At 34.8% G+C, this 22,577-nt stretch overlaps 1 protein-coding gene and 1 long non-coding RNA gene across 3 annotated transcripts in view; one reads left to right on the top strand and one right to left on the bottom strand.

Annotated features, from left to right (window-relative positions):
• Positions 1–9,608: 9,608 nt before the first annotated feature.
• Positions 9,609–14,518, bottom strand: LOC139520482 (uncharacterized). Its single transcript, XR_011663895.1, has 2 exons — positions 14,382–14,518; positions 9,609–12,079 (listed from the first exon to the last, which is right to left on the bottom strand). It is a non-coding gene; the product is annotated as an uncharacterized lncRNA (long non-coding RNA).
• Positions 14,519–17,643: 3,125 nt separating this feature from the next.
• Positions 17,644–22,577, top strand: part of LOC139520486 (OTU domain-containing protein 7B-like) — a 43,884-nt gene continuing 38,950 nt past the window's right edge. Inside the window, exon 1 of one of the 2 annotated variants that reach the window (XM_071313149.1) lies at positions 17,644–17,712. The gene's annotated coding sequence lies outside the window, so the exon portion shown is untranslated. The remainder of the gene's footprint in view (positions 17,713–22,577) is intronic. The other variant, XM_071313150.1, reaches the window with a different exon arrangement.

Genomic DNA, 22,577 nt, shown 5'->3' with positions numbered 1-22,577 from the left:
AAAGGCAACAGTAGTATACCGTTGTTCGAAATTCATAAATCGATTGAGAAAAAAAAACCAAATCTGGGTTACAAACTAGAACTGAAGGAAACACATCAAATATAAGAGGATCGAGAACTACGACACAACAGAAACACAAAATTAAAATGTAATACACACAGAAACGAACTATAATATAACAATGGCCATTTTCCGGACTTGGTACAGGACAGTAGATGCAAACGCTTTATCATTTTTGTTCGTCCGAAGCATTTTCTGGATTTACAAATGCTCAAATTCAAACACTTTTTTTTTTAATAATTTCTAATTCATCAATAAAAACTGCTTTGAAAAAGTTAATAAAAAATCAGTACCGAAGAACTGACTACTGAGATGATACCCTCGGGAACTATAACAGTCCATCATCAATGGTATCGACCCGCCACCAAGTGCTGGTAAATGAACAAAAAAAAACCAATGAATATAGTTACGTCTATCCGAAGCTATTTGTATTCACCTTTATAAGGAACACTCAAAAAAATAAAACGTCATTATAGTTATCACTGTTAAATGAATTTATTTCGATTTAAAAAGTTATATAAAATCCTATATTCATTAAACTGGTTTCAGACTGCAACAATCTGATGATTGGATTTGTTATCAAACCTTTCTACTTATAACATGATTGGTACCAATTTTAATTTCACCGGATGCGCATTTCGACAATAAATTTCTCTTCCGTGATGCTCGAGGTAGAAATATTAGATTAAGTTTTAATGACAAAAATACCACCTGCTTTGCGTGATAACTCCACTAAATTACGACAAACAAGATGATCCCAAATATATATCATTACTCTAAATATCAATCTGCACAACAATGTTCAATCTGCAGATTTGCGTCAGCAAATTTTTGTAACTTCCCGAACTCATGCAATTGGGATATCGAGGCAACACCGTACTTTGTTCAGCGCTCTAGACCACTCGGCCACCTAGACTGAACTAGCATTCAGCTTTTGGTGGCATCGGGTAACCTTTTCTCCTCGTCAGTAGAATTTAGAAGTGTAAGTACATGATGTATATTAGGCCACATTGACTGAACTTATATTTATAACTATAATTTTGATAATGTGCAATCAGTTTTCCTTCTTCATGTTTATACAATTGTATAATGCAATGAGTTACAACTCTAGGTTGCCAAGTTAGACATAATTTACATGTTCAAAGGGAATGAATTTTCGCATATTAAAATAAAACATGGAGCGCATAGCATCTTCCGTTAGTTTTTTATAATTTTACCAAAGTTAAATCCAATTCCAGTTGAGAATTAATGTTCATGTCAATGATAATTCCGATTGCCAGTAATGATCAATATTGTAATAATATTCCACATATTTCCGAGGCTCCCACAGGGTATCCCCCTCAGGTCGCAAGGTCGCTTTTAAATTCGTCGCAAGGTCGCGAGGTCGTTTTTAAGGGAAATGTACAGATCGCAGGTCGTTTTTTTAAACATAAAGGTCGGAAGTCGTTTTTATATTTAAAGGGTCCATTTAAGTCATTGATGTGCCCTTGGGTTGGGTTGTTCTTGTTTCGTGAGATGGCCGTCTGTAAGTGGGAAGTTCCTGCTCTAGACTATTCAAGTTCGTGTTGTCAGCTCTAGATTTATTTTTTGTGTGGCATTTAATGATTAATATGTGATGTCTTCGTGCTATTAACTCATATCCGTTTTTTCCATATTGAGACCAAAAACAGGAATTGAACTTTTCGATTTTTCAGAACAGAAGCTTCAACCAAATATTCAGTATTTCACTAATCCAATTGAGCAAGTTCCCAGAACTTTTATAAAATCACCGGGGATGTAGAGCTGGATTTACCTACTGATGGCAACAAGGAAATGAATTGAAGACAGGTGTGTCCTGCTCGGCGCTAATGTCCATTTTCGATGGGACTCCCCAATTTTTACACAAATGTTAGTCCATATCATGATAAATACAAAGTACGGTTCAATATTCATGAAGATTCGACTTACAACTTTTTAGGAAAACCGAAAAACTATATTTACCGCAACAATGTTGTCTGGACATAAAACATGAAACTGATCATCAACTTAACTTGGATACATTTGTTTCTTTGGAGCACACACAGAGACGCTATGCGCTAGTGATGATCATCGCCCATAGTATACTTGAAGCAATAACCCAGACCAACTTAAATCTTTTTTAAGAAACAAAAATGTTCCAAAAATGATCATAACTTGACAATTTGATAGCTTATCACAGCTTATTTCAGAAACAAAGAAACGAAGACTTCTAATCGACTATAGATACAAAAAGGGTCACGAATAGTTCAAAATTGATTATTTGAAAATTGCATGTTGATTTAAGATGAAAATCGAACTTTACTTGTACTTTATAGTGCTAATACTGCAGTCCCACTAGGCCACAATCGCACTACGATCTGTGAAAAAAATGCAAATTTTGATGATCGTAGTACGATCGTGTACATCGCAGTAAGGTCGTATCACGGTCATGGTGAGGTCTTCAAGATCGTGATGAGGGTGACCAACTTTGAACATGTTCAAAACAATCGTGGTGTGGTCGTGTCGACATCAGGTCGTAGAAGAAGCGTAGTGAGACCGCACTAACGTACGATTCTTGCACGCCCTTGTCGTCCTCGTCACGCTCTCCTTACGCCCTGACTACTTTCATACTACGACCATCATTCTCATTGTCATTTGCACATAATCATATTATATATCTTCAGGTTTCGTTTGTCTGTATGTAGTTCTTGTCCCTTTTTTTCTAATGGATCAACCATATATAGATTATACCGTTGGTTTTCCCGTTTGAATGGTTTAACACTAGTTATTTTTTGGGCCCTTTATAGCCTTTCGGTGTGAGCCAAGGCTCCGGGTTGAAGGTCGCACGTACCTTGGCCCATAATGGTTTACTTTTATAAATTGTTACTTGGATGGAGAGTGTTCCTATATCTATTGACACATCTGTGTAATCTTTGCTATCGTTCACTAAAATATCGTCATTTGAGCTTCATGGACCAGCAAAAGGTTGAAATTTAGGTTGGATTGGTCGGTCCGAGATCTCTGCTTGATCAAGATTCGTTACTATCAGAGCTTCCTCTGCCTCTACATCACTCTACCACTACGCCCACGTGTTCTCTAACATTTTGGTGGCATGACTGTATTGTTTCCAAGAAATCTACAAGCATTAGCCTTTCAAAAAGGGCTAAGTCGACTCTTAGCTGATGAAAATGGAAAGTGCTCTGGCTTTGTAGATTTATTCATTTACTAGAATAGCCACGTGGATCAATCAACAAATTTTACCACACACGTGAGGTCACACGTTATGAAGTAGTATATATCGTTTAACGTTGTTGTTTACGAAACTCCAGAAGATTAGACTATTTATAGATAAAAGTGACCAGGCAAAATATAATTGCTAAAATAGAGAGGACAAATCCGATACTCTACGGGATTGAAGGACATTTACTAGGTTTGGATTGTCCTAACCAATCAATAAACTTTGATTATTCACGTCTCGTAATATCTTCCAATCAGGTAGCAAGAAAAATTCACGCACTGACTGTCCATCGTTCAATTCTTAATATCGACTCCTAGGAGTCGATAATTATGTACATGTATTAATCAGAAATAGAAGGAATGTAATGGTGAAGATATGGAACACGATGGTGACGTTATTACAGATAACTTAGTAAGATCGCGGTATGAACGTACAATAATCGCAGTAAAAGCGTGGTAAGAACGTACAATAATCGCAGTAAAGGCGTGATAAGAACGTACAATAATCACAGTAAAGGCGTGGTAATATCATGTTGCAATCGGATAACTCGTGGTATGGTCGTAGTGAGAACGCGATGAGCGTAGAAAGATCTTGATAAGCGTAGAGATCACAGAATAAGCGCGGTGAGAACGTGGTCTAATCGTAGCGGGATCGTTGTAGAAGCGTATAAATGAGGACGTAGAAGCATCGTGAAAGCAATGAAAATTTACATTTTCATGCCGATCATACCACGACCTCACCACGATCTGAATTTATTTCAGATCGCAGTGAGCGTAGAGCGATCGTGGTCTAGTAGGACTAAACTAAACTAAAAGACTTAAACAATTGAGAACAAACGAAATAAATATTTGATCCGTTCTCAAGTTTTCATCTGGATACCACCATGGGACGGTACGACAGATGGAAGTACGGACGGATATCCAACCATCATGCCATGTAAAACTTCTCTACTGCGTGTAGTGGGGTATAATACACTAGACAAAAGTATGACTGAGATGGCCGGAAAAACAGTATGGCTGACCATGGTTGGTGGGACCAACAGTCAGCAGTTTATGTTTAATAACAGACATATGATTTGGGCATTTTATTTTATCAGATCGGTCCGATGACGTCAGCCGATTGTTCATCCCGATCTAGTTCTACTAGTGGGAAGAACGTAGTCATGGGGGGAAGGGGGAAATAGACTGAGACAGAGAACCAGTAACCGCGCGCCGTTTTGCCGATCTGTCAGATAACCGAAGTGGCGACAAAGGATCACAAATGAAAACATCGCGCCAAAAATGGCAAGGTCGTTTTTAGTGTGAGTGAAGTCGGAGGTCGTTTTTTCCAAATTTTACAGGTCGCAGGTCGTTTTTAGAAGGCTCCCAGGTTGGAAGTCCCCTCTAAAAAGCCCGGAGGTCGCAGGTCGTTTTTGACCCTGCGGGAGCCTCATTTCCTGTACAAATCTTTTTTCTTCTTTTTTTTTATATAATTTCTATAACCAATATAAATAGACCTTTCAACTGTTGATTCTCCATAAAAAAAAAAAAGGGGATCTTATACCAATAGACCATCATTATTCGTAAACATTTGAGTTTTATCGTTACGTTAGAGTAGATACTAGTATTCATAAACCCTTTCCTGCAATAATTTGTCTATTTTAGCAGCAGTGTTTGTGACCTTGACCGAAGTCTCCTAAAATAAAGAGGGATATGGATATTGCTCGTATTATGAAATATGATTTAAGCTATCAAAGTTTGAATCAACTTCTAGCTGAGTTATCATACAGATAACCTGTTCTTGCCCTTTTAAGTTTCTGGCCTTCAACGGTATAAAACCTCAATTTGATGGAGACACCCTACTCCCGACTCTATCATGCATGCCATTCAAACTTTATTTTTGCTCCTATAATAATCTTAACTATGACCAAAGAACCATGAAAAAGAGGTCACGGTCAGATGAAATCCAACAGACTGTCATTTAAACATTAAAATCATTCTTTACACCACACATAATTAAGTTGGTCTATCTGTTTATGGTATTTGAGATACAGATAGCTTAAAAAATTGGTACGGATTAGGATTTTTACAATGTTTGTTCAATCACTGAAAATCTACAAAAAGTCAATATAACTGAAACCATTGGAAATCTTTCTAAAAGAATTATTGCCCTTACTGTATCATTTGCTTTACTTATTTTCGCGTTTTTGCCTATTTACTCGAAAACGGAAGGGAAAAAAGTAACGCAAGTCCTACTAAAATGGCAATAATGACCGTGTTCATTTGATGACTCAACAAAGGATTTATTGCTTTTAAATGACACTCTGGAACTTATCCTATTTTTGGGCCCATTATCTCGAAACTGTTCTTTCAGTAGAGACTTATAAACATCAAAACTGATCAGCAAATATACGATATATTGTGAAATACTTTAATGTAAACCCGTCTTAATGACAGAATAAGCAAATAAATTGGGGGACTGAATGGAAGCCTTGCCTATTTTAAGACACTTGTCTTTTTAATGAAAACAGTAATAAAAAAAAACTATGCTGACCTCTATAGATGCAATTTTGTTATTTGTGTCGTTATAAATTTTTATAGGATTTAACGCCTTTTTAACGGAATTTCTTGGTGTATAAACTCGACAAATTCACTCATAAACAACAAACAAAATATGTTTGTGAGTGACTTGGTCCAGTTTATACATCAATAAATTCCGTTAAAAAGGCGTTTAATCCTTATAATTCTTTAAATTGAAGACAAGGATTTTTTTCAAACCTCTATAAAACGAAAAATAGTATAGTTATGTCATTGAAATGGCCTGACGCATGAATATAAAGGCAACAGTAGTATACCGCTGTTCAAAACTCGTAAATCTATGGACAAAAAACAAAATCGGGGTAACAAACCAAAACTGAGGGAAACACATTAAATATAAGAGGAGAACAAAGACTCAACATTAAAATGTAACACACACAGAAACAGACTAAGCATTAGACAAAATCCGATGAGAATAACAAATATAACATCAAAACCAAATACATGAATTTGGGATAGAAAAGTACCGTAACACGTCTTATAGTACTGTGAAAACACACTAAAATATAAGAGAAAACAAACGACACAACGGAAACACAACGTACAAATGTAACACACACAGAAACGAACTATGGTATAAAAATGGCCATTTTCCTGACTTGGTACAGGACATTTTTAAAGAAAAAAATGGTGGGTTGAACCTGGTTTTGTGGCATGCCAAACCTCGCACTTTAATGGCAATGTTAAGTATAACATTAAAATGACAACATAATAATACAGGACTACAATACAAATAAATAGGAGAACGTATTAGGCAAAGAAACACACGAATAATAGATAACAAAAGGCATCAGGTTTAAAACTCAATACGCCAAAAACCAATCTAATTAAAAACCGATCTCTCATCGCTCCTGTTTCTGATATGTCGCGTGGGAGATCTAACGAAACCGGCTTTGAGGTCACATGTGAGTGAACTAAAAGTTATGAATTTATAAAGATATGCAAATGAGTTGACGACCTATTAATAAGCCAATCAAAAAAGTTTATGAATTATTTTGACTGACGATTTCGTCGTAAATAAAATGAGTTACATCCCTTTGCCTTACGTTAAACTTCCAAGATCGTGGAAGACTCAATTTCATTGGTCGAAAAAGACACACCTACGAGGTCACTCACATGTGACCTCAAAGCGGGTTTCGTTAGATCTCCCACGCGACATATCAGAAACAGGAGCGATGAGAGATCGGTTTTTAATTAGATTGGCCAAAAACGCGCCTCGTCCACACAAGACTTACCAGTGACGTCTAAATATAAAAGTTCTAAAGTAAAACAAAGTACAAAATTGTACAGCACTGAGAACCAAAATACCCTTCCGGAGCACCTGAGATCACCCCTAGTTTTTTTGTTGGGGTTCGTGTTGTTTATTCTTTAGTTTTCTATGTTGTGTCGTGTGTGCTGTTGTTTGTTTGTCTTTTTCATTTTTAGCCATGGCGTTGTCAGTTTGTTTTAGATTTATGAGTTTGACTGTCCCTTTGGTATCTTTCGTCCCTCTTTTGAAAAAGGTTGTGCCAAATACGGCAACGGTTTTCTGCTTGTGATAAGAACATTCTTATTATTTAGAACAATTTATGCTATTGCAAACAGTAAATTTTATCAAATGAATATAAAAGATGATACATGATAAAACTGAAGTCTTAACTAATTACAGAAAACAAAACCCGAATACATAATACAAAGACCAAAAAATACAGAAAATAGACACACCCGACTTAGTCCAGGCCTCAACGCTAAAAGTCATAATAAACGTCACATACGAAGTGGTGAAAAGGCACAAAAATAACGTCACATTTGAATTTCTGAAAGAGCACAAAAATGACGTCACATTTGAAAAACAATATCTCAAAAATAAGATAGAATTAGGATTGATTTAAGATTATAATAGAACTAAATACTGATATTACATTTAAACACAATGCACATTGCAGTACTTATTAATTGCAATTAACTATATTATATTTAATATTTATTGGTTATCGCAGAAGTACTAAATATGTATGTACTCCATGAAATTTGATATCTGATTAAAAAAACAACTGCAAAAACTCACGTCGTCTATCGAAAAATAAACAACATCACGATCAACTCCCGGAAGTGCTCTCGACCAATCATATCAACGTTTTCCCTAATATGCAAAACATATAAAAATTATATGAATATAATTTTTATGTGATTTGCATAAACGATAATACGTTGATATGATTGGCCGAGAGGTAGAAGTTCTTAATGTTGTTTATGTTTGATACTTTAATCCTATATTATTACATCCCCACTTGAATCCTTAATTCCATTTTACTTGTGGATTATTTCTAAGTCTTATTTTAACAACATATACTTGACCTAAGTTGAATTTTGCGTTCGCCAAGAAATACTGTTTTTAAACATCATATAGATTTTGATAAATATATTTGCTTTTCATGTTATGTACATTTTTATAATACAGATTTTCATATGAATTGGCTGTAACCTGGATTTTATGTGAACAGAAAAATTGTACCAAAACTAGCGGGAAACTCTGTGCAGTGTTTTAGTACTATATATATATATATGTGTGTAAACAAAAAATTAAAATCTATAATGTGTGTAGCTGCACCAGCTAGACCAGCTACAACGAGGTTAACAACGGTAACTAAGGAATCATTTCTAGAAGATGATTTCGCGTCTGGCGTACTAAATTATAATCCTGGTACCTTTGGTAACTATTTACACCACTGGATCGATGCCACTGCTGGTGGACGTTTCGTCCCCGCGGGTATCACCAGTCCAGTAGTCAGCAATTAGGTGTTGACATGAATATCAATTATATGGTTATTCTTATAAATTTCCTGTTACAAAACTTAGAATTTTTCGAAAAAAAACTAAGGATTTTCTTATCCCGGGAAAAGATTACCTTAGTCGTATTTGGTACAACATTTTTTTGGAATTTTGGGTCCTCAATGCTTTTCAACTTTGTACTTGTTTGAGCTTCACTGATGAGTCTTATGAAGACGAAACGCACGTCTGGTGTACTAAATTATAATCCTGGTACCTTTCATAACGATTTGACACAAACATAATAAATTTATATTACTGAACGGGTGATTTGACTGGTAAAGGTTGATAATCGTAACCATTTGCTTTGATTTTGAGTCTATTGATATTTTGTCAGATCAAGGTCAAGTTATCTGAGTAGATGAGTCTTGTCACATGTTTAGTAAAATTTTAAATACATGTTAGACATGTCGATCTTTAATTGAATTTTAAGGGGTAAATCGACAACCACTGAATAATAGTTAGACTTGTGGGCAGACACATACATAATGTAACTGGAATAAACATGCTTGTTTGGCCCCAAAATTTCTGCTGGTCTTGGACAGTGATGAAACAGCACAACACACAAATAACCTGATATAAAGATAAGAAGATGGGGAATGATTGCAAATGCATGAGACTACTCCCCACAAGAGTCAACTGACACAGAAATTTTTAACAACTACTGAGGTCACCCATTATGGCCTTCGACAACGATTAAAAGAATACCACATAGTCAGCTATAAAAAAAAAACCTGATATGACAACTGCAAAACAATCCTAACGAGAAAACTAACGGCAATACAACATAAGAAAAAACTATATAAACAGTTACAAGGGCTGAACTCATCCACTCGATACGTTGCAGAATTACATTTCACAAAAAAACGAAGACCGGATCGAGTTGATCTCATTACTGATACAAAGCATAAAGATAAGTATCAAAAGTACCGATCTGAGAATGATTGTAGTTACGGATAGATAGTAACTAGCCAATAACAACTAAATGAAATTAAAAAATCATGCATCTAAAACAAAATATCAAAAAGTACATATGCAATGGATTAAGTGTTAAGAAGTCTTCAACAGTCTTGGGAAACAAGACATTGTACAATGTAAAAAATAGTTATCAACATGAATATAGCGCCGTAGGCGTTAACGTATCGTTTGTTGTTTTTCGGTGTGTACACAAAAAACAAAACACACCATCATTGAAACCCAGCTTTCAGCCTTTCCAAAACAGACAGTATTTTCTCGTGTATCGATTGGATATGGCGTGATGGGTTGAAGCTGTGTTAGTTCCATCATCAAGTGCCTGTGGTCTGCAGTTAACTAATAGCTTCAAGTAATTTGGCCCAGAAAACTACATTTCCTTGTTCATCATGTGGATATTCTATATAGGAATGTTGCTGTACAACTTCTAACATAATCAATGGAAGCTCCTTTGGACGTATCTGTTCATAGAATACTAAAAATAGAATATTTTGTCCGTTTCTAGAATAAATACTTTCCATTCTGGCCATATTGTATTCGAACATACAATAATATGAATCCAGAAAAGATCTAGTTATAATACAGATAGTTTTCCTACTTTCATGAATTGCATTTGTAATGTTATTTGCTATTTCTTCGCCGGGTATAAAATCACGCTGGTGTATGCACAATGTTTTGTGTCCGTGTTGTTCAAAGTTTTCAATGCAATCTTTCAGAACAAAATCTAGTTCACTGTCTGCATATGAGATAAACGCATCATACTTATGTTGATAACAGTTATCAACAGGTTTGTTTTGTTTATATTTGCTTTTTGTCATGTAGTACAAGTAACGGATACTCCAACGGTAACGATATACTAATCCCATGATAGTCACTGTCAGCATTGCAAAAATGGCAATCGAAATACAAATTATTAGCACTGTATGGGATTCGCATTCTCTCGCTATCTGTAAAAATGTATGTTTAAACTCCTGAATTTCTAAGATAGAACCATTTGAGAACCTGCACTTATAATCATTGCTCGGCATAAAGTGATTACTATTTTCTGCCATCCATTTAAGAAATTGATAAGTTTCACAGCTACATTGCAACACATTTTTGGACAAGTTAATTTTTAAATCAGATTTCTTAAATATTTCATTGATACCATTTATTGACATTGGACTTAAACTACTTATTCTATTACTTGAAAGGTCGAGCATTTTCAAATTTTGTAACTGAACAAGGTCAAAGGTGATGTCAGCCAATGTATTTCTGCTCAGATTAATAACTTCTAACTGAGGATGTCCATGAAAAATTGATACTATCAGTCTGTCAATTCCATTATTTGACAGGTAAATGACTTTTAGTCTTGTTATATTGGAGTGACTGTATCTGTGCCATTGCAAAGAACTACCTAAACGATTTTCATTTAAATTCAAGAAAATTAAATTTGGCATTACAAATTCTAAATCACACAATTCATTTTTAGATAGATCTAAATGCAACAAAGATTTAGGAAGAGTAATAAAATTTCCGGTATAAAAAATGCCATTCCCGTTTATATACAGCTTTTGAATGGCAGTCTTATTCAGTGCTTCAAGTATATACCCTAAGGAATTAAACTGACGACGAAAAAAACGATTCATTATTAAAACGTCCACTGTAGTATTTTTAATATCATCCATGATGGCATTTATATAATTTTCATGCTCCTGAATCCTATTCAAATTTAGAAACTTGAGATGTCTTCCGCATAATGTACCATACTCATACGACTGTATCGTACAGTGAAAAAGGTTGATTGATTTTAGATATAACAAATTTTGAAAAGTATAGTTACTGAAGTGCATGTTGCAGTAACGAATAGTAAGCTTTTGAAGATGGGTTAATGGTAAGAATCCTTTTCCAAATGCTGTTTCATTCGGTTCCGTTATTCTAGCATCTATTACGAGATCTTTCAAATTCGTTAGGTATGAAATTACTTCACCTGGAAACTTGTTTGCTCCTATATTATTTGCGATATTCAAATGTGTTAATGATTTCAAAGGTTTGAAAACGAGTCTTGGAAAGGTTTTCAAGTTATAGGACATTTCATTGTCGTTAAGATGAAGCCTTTGTAATTTAGTTAGTCCGTAAAAGGCATCTTGGTGAAGAAGAAATATGTTATTGTTACTTAGATTCAGTTGTATAAGATGATGTAGATGTTCAAAGTTTTTAGCGATCAATATTCCAAATAGGTTATAACTTAGATCAAGAACATTCACGTTTGATGGAAATTTTGGAAGCTCTGCTAGTTCTAAATTTGAACAATTAGTAATAAGTAAGCGGTTGTTCCTTGTACAGTTACATTGAACATAAAAATCGCATGGTAACACTAAAGCTGATTCACTTATTCCATACAAAATACCCAGAACTACAAGGAATGCAGTAAGTTTCATTATTTTACCTGAAAAAGAAGAGAAAGTTAAGCAAAACTTAGGATTTATCGGTGAATAGCCAGAAGATACCAAATGAAGTTTCAAAAATCATATTTCGGAGAGAACCCCACAACGCTCCTGCAATAAAAAGTATATTAAAATACGTTGGACTCGATTTGAAATTACCGATAAGGGCGAAAACTTTTTGTAACATGCTTGTCTTTTGTAGACTATTTAGTGCAGTTTTCATTTATTTCAGCAGAGGACTTGTTCTGTTTATGTGTGGACTTTAATTTACAATCATATATATATATATATACTATCGTTTGATGTATTGCAATGTTGAATTGTATATACAAAAATTGTTTGATTATATAAAGAGAATGGTCATCGTGCGTGACAAGATATAAAACTAGTGTTTTAATTATTTCTATATGAAAGAGGTACAAGAAACAGTTTGGGCATACGGTATACAGAAAGCACATAGTCTAGTACTAGTATATAATTAATTTATGTTCGTTTGAACGAAAAGAATTTAGAAAATAAAAAACACTACAGAGAAATCTGATGGCAAAGCGTGTTCATACTTCCAGTTTAAACCTACAGAGAAATCTGATGGCAAAGCGTGTTCATACTTCCAGTTTAAACCTACAGAGAAATCTGATGGCAAACCGTGTTCATACTTCCAGTTTAAACCTACAGAGAAATCTGATGGCAAAGCGTGTTCATACTTCCAGTTTAAACCTACAGAGAAATCTGATGGCAAAGCGTGTTCATACTTCCAGTTTAAACCTACAGAGAAATCTGATGGCAAAGCGTGTTCATACTTCCAGTTTAAACCTACAGAGAAATCTGATGGCAAAGCGTGTTCATACTTCCAGTTTAAACCTACAGAAAAATCTGATGGCAAAGCGTGTTCATACTTCCAGTTTAAACCTACAGAGAAATCTGATGGCAAAGCGTGTTCATACTTCCATAAGAAGTCTCTAAACACATTAACTCCAAATGGAGCTTTCGTTAGTAGAAGCCATATTAACTATGTGTATCAGTGAGAGAAATGTGAAAGCATAAAAATATAGTATATATACCAATACACATAATTAACAGCGCCTGGTGATGTTTCATAGCCTGACCGGTTTCGGTCCAAAAAGGACCTTCATCAGAGGCAGACTTGATATTTAGGTGTATCATAAGCCAAAGATCAAGACTGCATGACAACCATGAATTACTATTTCAAGACTTGATATTCAGGTGTATCATAAGCCTGAGATCAAGACTGCATGACCACTAGGAAGTACAATTTCAAGACTTGATATTTAGGTGTATCATAAGCCAAAGATCAAGACTAAATGATTACCATGTACTTCTTAAATTATTAAAACACCCTTTACCCAATGCTAAAGCCCAAGTATGGTTATATCATTAGGTCACATTACCGTATAATGTCAAAATAAATGTTTACTGTAACATGTCAAAAAGTTTACTGTAACGTGTACATTAGTTAAATATAGATAACTGTAACCATGGAAACCCCACGAGGATTTTTCACTGAAAGGATAATTTAACCTGTTTAGACATCAACCAGATACATATTTATCCACTGGATAACTTTGACCCGCCGGTTAACTCTGAACCGCCGGTTAAATCTCAACCGCCGGTTAACTCAACCGCCGGTTACCATATCTATATAAACAGGGTGCAAACATTAATCCACCATTCTGCCTTCTGCCTCTGATGAAGGTCCTTTTTGGACCGAAACCGGTCAGGCTATGAAACATCACCAGTCGCTGTTAATTATGTGTATTGGTATATATACTATATTTTTACGTGTTCATACTTCCAGTTTAAACCTACAGAGAAATCTGATGGCAAAGCCGTGTTCATACTTCCAGTTTAAACCTACAGAGAAATCTGATGGCAAAGCGTGTTCATACTTCCAGTTTAAACAAAACTTTGGATTTGAAATGTAAAAGATTTTAGGCAGAGGAGAATTTCACCAGATTCAGAATATCAGCTCATAGACTTTAAATAGAATTAGAAAGAAACCAAGGTATCATCATGCAGAATAAAATGTGTATTCGGTGCTATTCTGGCGAGGTAGAAGATGAGAACCAATTTTTACATTTGATCTCCTGATAAGAGCTGTCAGGAAAGATTTTTTAATGTGATTGGATATTTTCCCGATTTGAAAATAAGATTAAGCTACTGAACAACTGATTTACCAATTTTTTCATAACTCCATCTAAAATTTCTTATAATTCCGGACTGCCGAATGACAAGTTTTCAATTGGGTAATAACTTGTTTAATTTCTAAGATATAATAATACTTACTTTTTGTTTGGAAGACGCTGATGAAGCTATATGCCTTTCTTACTAATTGAATTGTCTAGACTACTTATAAATAGATATAATTATTGAAAGAAAATTGTGTTTCCTGTCATACGTTCATATATTCACAATTCAAGGAAATAAACAATTACATCCATCTAAAGATTGAAAGATGTCATCTAGATCACATGCACTTAACATTCTGTCAATAGCCTATTATTGACAGAACGTCTAGTGCCCGTATCTAGGTATTTGCACTTCCCTAGCCCCCCCCCCCCCCCCCCCAATAAATTCTTCTTCGATCCTCTTACATCCCAAGCATATTTTAAATTGTCACCCCAACCCTCATTTACCCCTGTCCATCCCCTCTAATCTAGAAATAATAATCTCCTTATTTAAATGTAAATACAGGAGGATTTGTTATTGATCGGTTATTAATTTTTGTGGACTAAAAGGACAGGTTATTTATTTTCTGCACTGTTGAAGCATGATTTTTCGTTCTCATTAAAACATGGGACTGATTATTTATAAAATTTGAAAAACACACAATTTTTATATAAAAATATATAATACATGTATGATCATGTATAGTCAAGCCATTATGTACCATTTAATCATCATCTTTTGGAATTAAGTGAATCTTCTGAATTCTAAACTGCATTATAAATTGCATACATACAAGTTAAAGTTTGACTGTAACTAGCCTCTTTTAAAAGAATTGCCAACAAACATATTCGCCGAGCGGACCGAGGCGAATAAAAAATTTCGGCGAACGGTTTGGGGTCGCTGAAGACCCCAAAAAGATATTAAAAAAATTATACAAAATCGTGCATTCTGTGCATTTCCCAAAACCTTTCTTAATCTGAAACGCAAGTTCTGTTTAATTATTTTTTCAACAATGTTTTGGTCTCAAAGCAAAATATGTTGATTCAGTGTAGGACTTTTAGTATTAGGGAGAACATCAAAAGACCTATTATATATATATGTAGGATAAAGCAAAAAAAGTAATTTACATTGTTCAGTATGTTTTAGTTATATTTTTTTTGTTTTGGTGGTTCGACTTGCAGAAATTCTTTTATACCTGTAAATTATGTGTTGTTGTTTTTTCTTTAAATTAAGTTAAGATTTTTTTATCAACTGCCATGAATTGGAATTATGATTTGTAATGTTTTGTGTAATTCCTTTCATGGCATGAAGTTTCTCCGGTGTAATCAGAGTGTCTCTTCTTCATGTTCTAACTTTTCAATACAACTTATATTAGAAAAAAAATTATCATCAACATCAGAAGACGAAATATTTCAACTGGCGTGTAATGTCTATGCGGAGTCCATTGATATACACAAAACTGTTCAATATACTGTAGTCAGGTAATAATGCAAATATCAAACATAGCGCCAATACCAAGTATTGTATACCTTGTAACATTTATTGTTAGTTGTACCATGGAAGTATTCTATTGACAATATAATACTTCCATGGTTGTACAAAGATTTTTTGAACTGTTGAAGCAAAATTGTTGATCCAGGACCATTCGAAAACATGCATTGATTGCTTTGAACAAAACGAGTTCTATTTTGAGCCTTTATCCATACCAAACAATTTTGTTACGATAAACGGGGAAAAAGTTTAAAAAATCTGATGAGAAAAATATGTTTATTTTTTAACATATGTTTAATGGTATTCCATTCCTTTTCTCTTATTTTGAAGTTATAAGGATCCTTCAATAATAAAAATGATACATTGCAATAAAGACATCGAAATACCCCCACCTCCTGTATTCTAACATAACAAGATGTTGAGATAATATTCTGAAACGCTATCCAGTTTATATTCGCTACATACAATTCCCAATAATTTCAAAATTCAATGTTATTTTAAATCAGCATACAAAATGAACATACTATTGTGAATAAATACATATTCGGTTGTTTTACAAGAACACCAGACATAAAAATGGCACTGATATTCTGTATATGTAATTCAGCAATTGCACTAGCAAAGGATAAAATAAATTATAATAATTAATATATATCAAAAAGGTTCTCCCCTTTCAAGTATCATCACAACGGATTTTTATATTTTTCACTTCACAATCATGAAAGTACCGTAACTCTGGAACTTTAAAATCAAAATCAAATACGTTCCATTAATTTAAAGTAAAAAGACGATCTCTATGAATCTTCAAAAAAATATTTAATTCTTATATTTTAGCCAATAATCACGTACCATAATTCTTGAATGATTATAGTCAAACGATGGAAATCGAACTTATACTGTATTTAGTGGTCCAAAACATTTCATTAAATTTTGAATTAATATCGATAGCGGTTCTCTATTTATCATTATATTTGATAATCAATTAAAGTTATGACTCGAAATCATAAGTTGGACAGACGGAAAGCCATCAGCTCCCAGTGAACTTAAAATTAAGGGTACATGTACTACCGACATTAAAAAACAAATCTTCATATCTTGGTTTTGATATTGACACACGGATTGATGATGTCTTATATATCAACTAAGAAGATGGAAAATTATTAATGCTACACATTAGAATAGAAATAATTTGTTTAAACGTTTTATACACGCATTACCTAAGCCGTATTTGTCACAACTTTTTGGAATTTTGGATCCTCAATGCTCTTCAACTTTGTACTTTTTTGGCTTTATAAATATTTTGATATGAGCGTCACTGATGAGTCTTATGTAGACGAAACGCGCGTCTGGCGTACTAAATTATAATCCTGGTACCTTTGATAACTATTTAACATGGATATGCATTTTATACAATGAATTATATCTGTATATGCCACTATACCGATATTTATTATTATAAGACTTATCCTGAATTGGCTCACATTTGCTAAAGCACTAGGTAAGTAGCTTTCCATTAGTAATACATATACATGGCATAGCACTATAGTGTATGAGAGTAGAAATGGGGTACCCCACTTTACGAATGACGGTAAAATATTGGTTAAAATGATGTTAACCGATAAATATTATACTTCATTTGACGCTAGCGATACCGGCTGAGCTATGAAATGATTTGACGAATGACGATAAAAAAAAATAAGGCTCATGTGACGCTAACGGTAGCGAAAAACGGACGTTTTACGCTTGACGGTGAAAGGGCATTTAAAATTAAAAAATCTCTAGAATTTTTTTTTTCAATATATAAAAAAGAAGATGCGGTATGATTGCCAATGAGAAAACTATCCGCAAGTTTATCGCATCTGTTTCGTGGTTGTTTCTTTTTTTACTATTTCCATCAATGACACATGCGCAATAAATCGAAACAGAATATTTCCGGTTGTGTATTTGCATCAAAAAGGTAAACATTAATTTCACTTTTCCAACGTAGTACTTTTATGCATTAAGCTCTAGGAATGTTGCTCAAGTAAAACCCTTACTTTTTTATTTGAAAAGAATGCGTTTCACTGGCTGTCAAATTTTGCGCACGTTGTATTTGTAAACAAAATTGATTCAAAATTTTATAGCAGTCGATAATTATTTGACCGGTTTACATTGGACACAGGGGTTTACTATCCATATGTTTTTAGCGGTTCGTATGGATAGTAAACCCGGCAATTGTAACAAACTCCTGTGAATTGGCTGTTATTGCCAAAGGAATTGGAAATTCTATCAATAATTACGTATAGGGGCATCTCAAAACCGCAATAATTTATAAAGCGGCAGTTAAAGTTGCAATTATATAGTTACGGTTGCCCGACGACCTTTGAGATGCCCATAATTTGGCCATGTACAAAATTTTGGGGGGAGGGGGGGGGGGGGGGGGGGTCTTATATGCGCACTAAACCATGGCAGTATAATCAGTTAGTTGAATGTGGCCATTATCTGGCAGAAGAAGCAGAACACTACATTGTATTTGGGAATATGGACTCCCATCACAGATTCCAGTGATTCCCAAAATCTACTCATGTCCTTACTCCCATTGCAGATTCCAGTGATTCTCAGACTCTACTCATGTCTTACACCCAACACAGATTCCAGTGATTCTCAGACTCTACTCATGTCTTACTCCAAACACCGATTTCAGTGATTCTCAGACTACTCATGTCCTTACTCTCATCATAGATTCCAATTATTCTCAGACTCAACGACTGTCCTTTCTCCCATCACAGATTCTAGTGATTCTCAGACTCTACTCATGTCTTACTCCCATTACAGATTCCAGTGATTCCCTGACTCTATTCATGTTCTTACTTCGATCACAGATTCCAGTGATTCTCAGACTCAGCTCATGTCCTTTCTCCCATCACAGATTCTAGTGATTCTAAGACTCTACTCATGTCTTACACCCAACACAGATTTAACTGATTATCAGACTATACTCATGTCCTTACTCTCATCACAGATTCCAATCATTCTCAGACTACTCATGTCCTTTATCCCATCACAGATTCCAGTGATTCTCAGACTCTACTCATGTCTTACTCCCATCACAGATTCTAGCGATTCCCAGACTCTACTCATGTCTTACTCCCAACACAGATTCCAGTGATTCTCAGACTACTCATGTCCTTACTCTCATCACAGATTCCAATAATTGTCAGGCTTATCTCATGTCCTTTCTCCCATCACAGATTCTAGTGATTCTCAGACTCTACTCATGTCTTACTCCAAACACAGATTACAGTGATTATCAGACTCTACTCATGTCTTACTCCCATCACAGATTCCAATCATTCTCAGACTCAACTCATGTCCTTAATCCTACACAGATATCAGTGAATCTCAAACTCTACTCATGTCCTTACTCCCATCACAGTTTCCAGTGATTCCGTAACTCCATACAAAGTCTACTCAATTTTTAACTCCCAACACAGGTTCCAGTGATTATTGTACTCAACAAACACTCTGCAATACTACTTTCAGAAATAACAGATTCACAGACTACTCAGATTCCAGTGAGTGATTCATCACAAAAATGTAGTGTTAATTCTGAATAGCAACTTTTAAAAAAAAGGGGGGGGGGGGGGGTAGAGACTTATTTGAAAGGATTTTTGATCCATGAAAAAGATTCAAAACCAAATTTCAGATCACTTTAGAATTGTTTAATTTGCTTTAAAGTGAATTTGTTACATGTAGTCCGGCGGCTACAAGCATATTTCAGACGAATTGTGCACATCCTGTTACAAGCATGAAATTTGGCATAGACCTTCCTCAACTATTACTCTTTTATTTCAGATAGGGAGGCATTTGAAAAAAATGTCTCACTTCCGGTAAAATCCAAAATGGCGGACGTCATACTTAAATCAGCCCAATATCGAAGGCTAGCGTGTAAAAATGTGTTATTATCATGCTACTATCATAATATTTGGTACAGACCTTTGTTTTTTACTACTTTTGGATAAATTAAATAGATTAGATGTCTTCAGAAACCCCACTTTCGGTTAAAATCCAATATGGCTGACATTGTACTTAAATAAGCTTATTTTTTTAGGGAGGGTAACTGAAATGTGTTTTAACGTATTGCTACTATCATTACATTGTGTCAGACGAATTTTGCACATCCTGTTACAAGCATGAAATTTGGCATAGACCTTCCTCAACTATTACTCTTTTATTTCAGATAGGGAGGCATTTGAAAAAAATGTCTCACTTCCGGTAAAATCCAAAATGGCGGACGTCATACTTAAATCAGCCCAATATCGAAGGCTAGCGTGTAAAAATGTGTTATTATCATGCTACTATCATAATATTTGGTACAGACCTTTGTTTTTTACTACTTTTGGATAAATTAAATAGATTAGATGTCTTCAGGAACCCCACTTTGGTTAAAATCCAATATGGCTGACATTGTACTTAAATAAGCTTATTTTTTAGGGAGGGTAACTGAAATGTGTTTTAACGTATTGCTACTATCATTACATTGTGTATGAACCTTTCTTTGGTGTTTCTGATGGATACAATGCATAAGACATATGTCTTAAAAACCCTTTCTTCCGGGTATATCCAAAATGGCGGACAGAGAAATATCAATTTTTTATTCAAATTTTCATTTTTTTCAATATGTAAAGAAATGATTTTATTTTGTGCTGGTCATTAAACTTTTGGCTTAAAGTTATCCTCAAAACCACTTATTCTAGCATGTTGTAAATATTTAGATATAAAGTTGACACTTCCGGTTAAAAATATGACGTAAATTTCAAAGATGAGTCCTCAATCTATTTCTTCGATGTAGAGTTTTGGATAGATTGATTAAAACAAAATAAAATCACTATAGTACTAAAAATTATTTAAAATTATTACTATTTGGCCAAGAATACATGTTTATTCACAGTCACCATGACATGCACACATCGCAGTGCACGGGATACCCGATTTTCCACATTAAAAATGACCGCGGAATCCTTTCTTACATCCACAATGTATAAGCCTTTGACAAAATGATGAGGCCTCAAAAAGAGTTTTTCAAAAGTTATCCTCTTTGTCCCCGCCTGGAGTGGGTAGCATAAGAGCCAATCCCAAGATCGTCTCCCTAAACACCTGCCTAAGTATATTGCATTATTTACATGCTGGAAAAGACTAGACCAAGTTGAGGGAATAGCCTCGAAAAGCCGTCCCTGTTGCGCAAATAGTTATTTTCTTGCTTCGTTAACCATGTTATACCCATCTGCTAAGTTTGTGCGATCTTACAGTAAAACCCCGGTGATTTAGTCTGATTAATCATCATTCTTTTTGTTAAAGTCACATCTTCAAATGCAATCAATGTCTCCCACATAGTCTTTTCCCCCCTTTCAAGCAAAGAGAGAACCATATCACAACAGGTAAAGACATGGATAACAATAAGTGTTTCAGATCACCCATTGCCTAGTGCATTTGAAAGGCCATTGATAGATATTAATCCAAAGTCTTTTGCCCTCCCAAACACAACGTCTACCCCTATGTCACGGAATAGCGAAACAGTATTGACAACATCATCATTAACGACTGTTCGAATCATGACTCGTTTAAGTGCGTGTTTCACTGCATCAGACACATGCACCATGATTTTAGTGTCTGCCTCTAAATGTGAACTTGGTGCTGAACTTGAAATACATTACGTGGTGGATAAGATAGAATATCCTGACCATTTGTTGCTATAACTACCATACGCATCCAAGACTTCATCCACTCGTATTTCAGTTTCAAGGTATTTTATTTAGGTAAGGACATAATACCCAATCAGCATACTCAGTAGGCCGCAATTCACAATCGGAGAGCTGATTTCCAACATTAACAAAGACTGTGATATTGTTTCTCACATCTTAATAAATTCTGCAAAAACACATATTTTCTTGCCTTGTTAACCTAATCTGTTTCTTTTTTTTTTTTATCTTCCAACAAAACCACGTATCGTTTTCAATGACATTAAACATCAAATCCATATGGTGATGTTGGCTGGTCAATCATCATTCTAAATGCTATAGTCACATCTTCAAACTCCATTAATGTCACCAACGCAGTTCCTTTTCCAGCGAACGTGTTATCTTTTAATGCCTGGTGCATTTGAAAGGTCATTGATTGATATATATCTTATACTTTTCCCCTTCTAAATGCAAACCAAAGTTTGTCTGCCCTATGTCACGGAATAGCGAAACAGCAATGACATCAGTATCGACTGTTTGAGTCATGACTCAGTTAAGTCTATGTTTCACTGCATCAGACACATCTATCTTGATTCTAGTGTCAGTCTCTTCGTGTAAACATGGTGCTAAACTTGAAACATCATCAAGTGGTGGATAACACTAAACATCCTGAGCATTTGTTGCTTCAACTACCTTGTACTCAAAATTGTATTGAGCAAGCTCCTGTGAATGAAAACTTAAAAGTTCTTTCTTACTGTCGTCATCTCTCAGAAAACTTTCCCATCTTTGAGGATGTTTTTAATCCTGGGTTCGTCTGTGTATTCCCTTTCCCCTAAATGTTGTCCTTGCTTCTTTTAGCAGCTTTAAAACTACCAGTATTTCGCTATTCCGTAATAAAGGGGCAGACGAACTATTGATTGTATTTGGGGAGGCAAAAATCTTTGGATTAATATCTATCAATGGCCTTTCAAATGCACTAGGCAATGAGTGATCACACACTTTTATTTCTGACCAATACCTTATGACGGGTTGTGATACTGTTCCTCTTTGCTTGAAAAGGAAAAAAAAAGACTGCGTGGGAGACATTAATGGTATTTGAAGATGT

This window comes from Mytilus edulis, chromosome 4 (genome assembly GCF_963676685.1).
Source record: "Mytilus edulis chromosome 4, xbMytEdul2.2, whole genome shotgun sequence".
NCBI classification, from domain to species: domain Eukaryota; kingdom Metazoa; phylum Mollusca; class Bivalvia; order Mytilida; family Mytilidae; genus Mytilus; species Mytilus edulis.
Note: the sequence above shows the minus strand (reverse complement) of the source record. Positions and strands in the feature narration are given on the sequence as shown.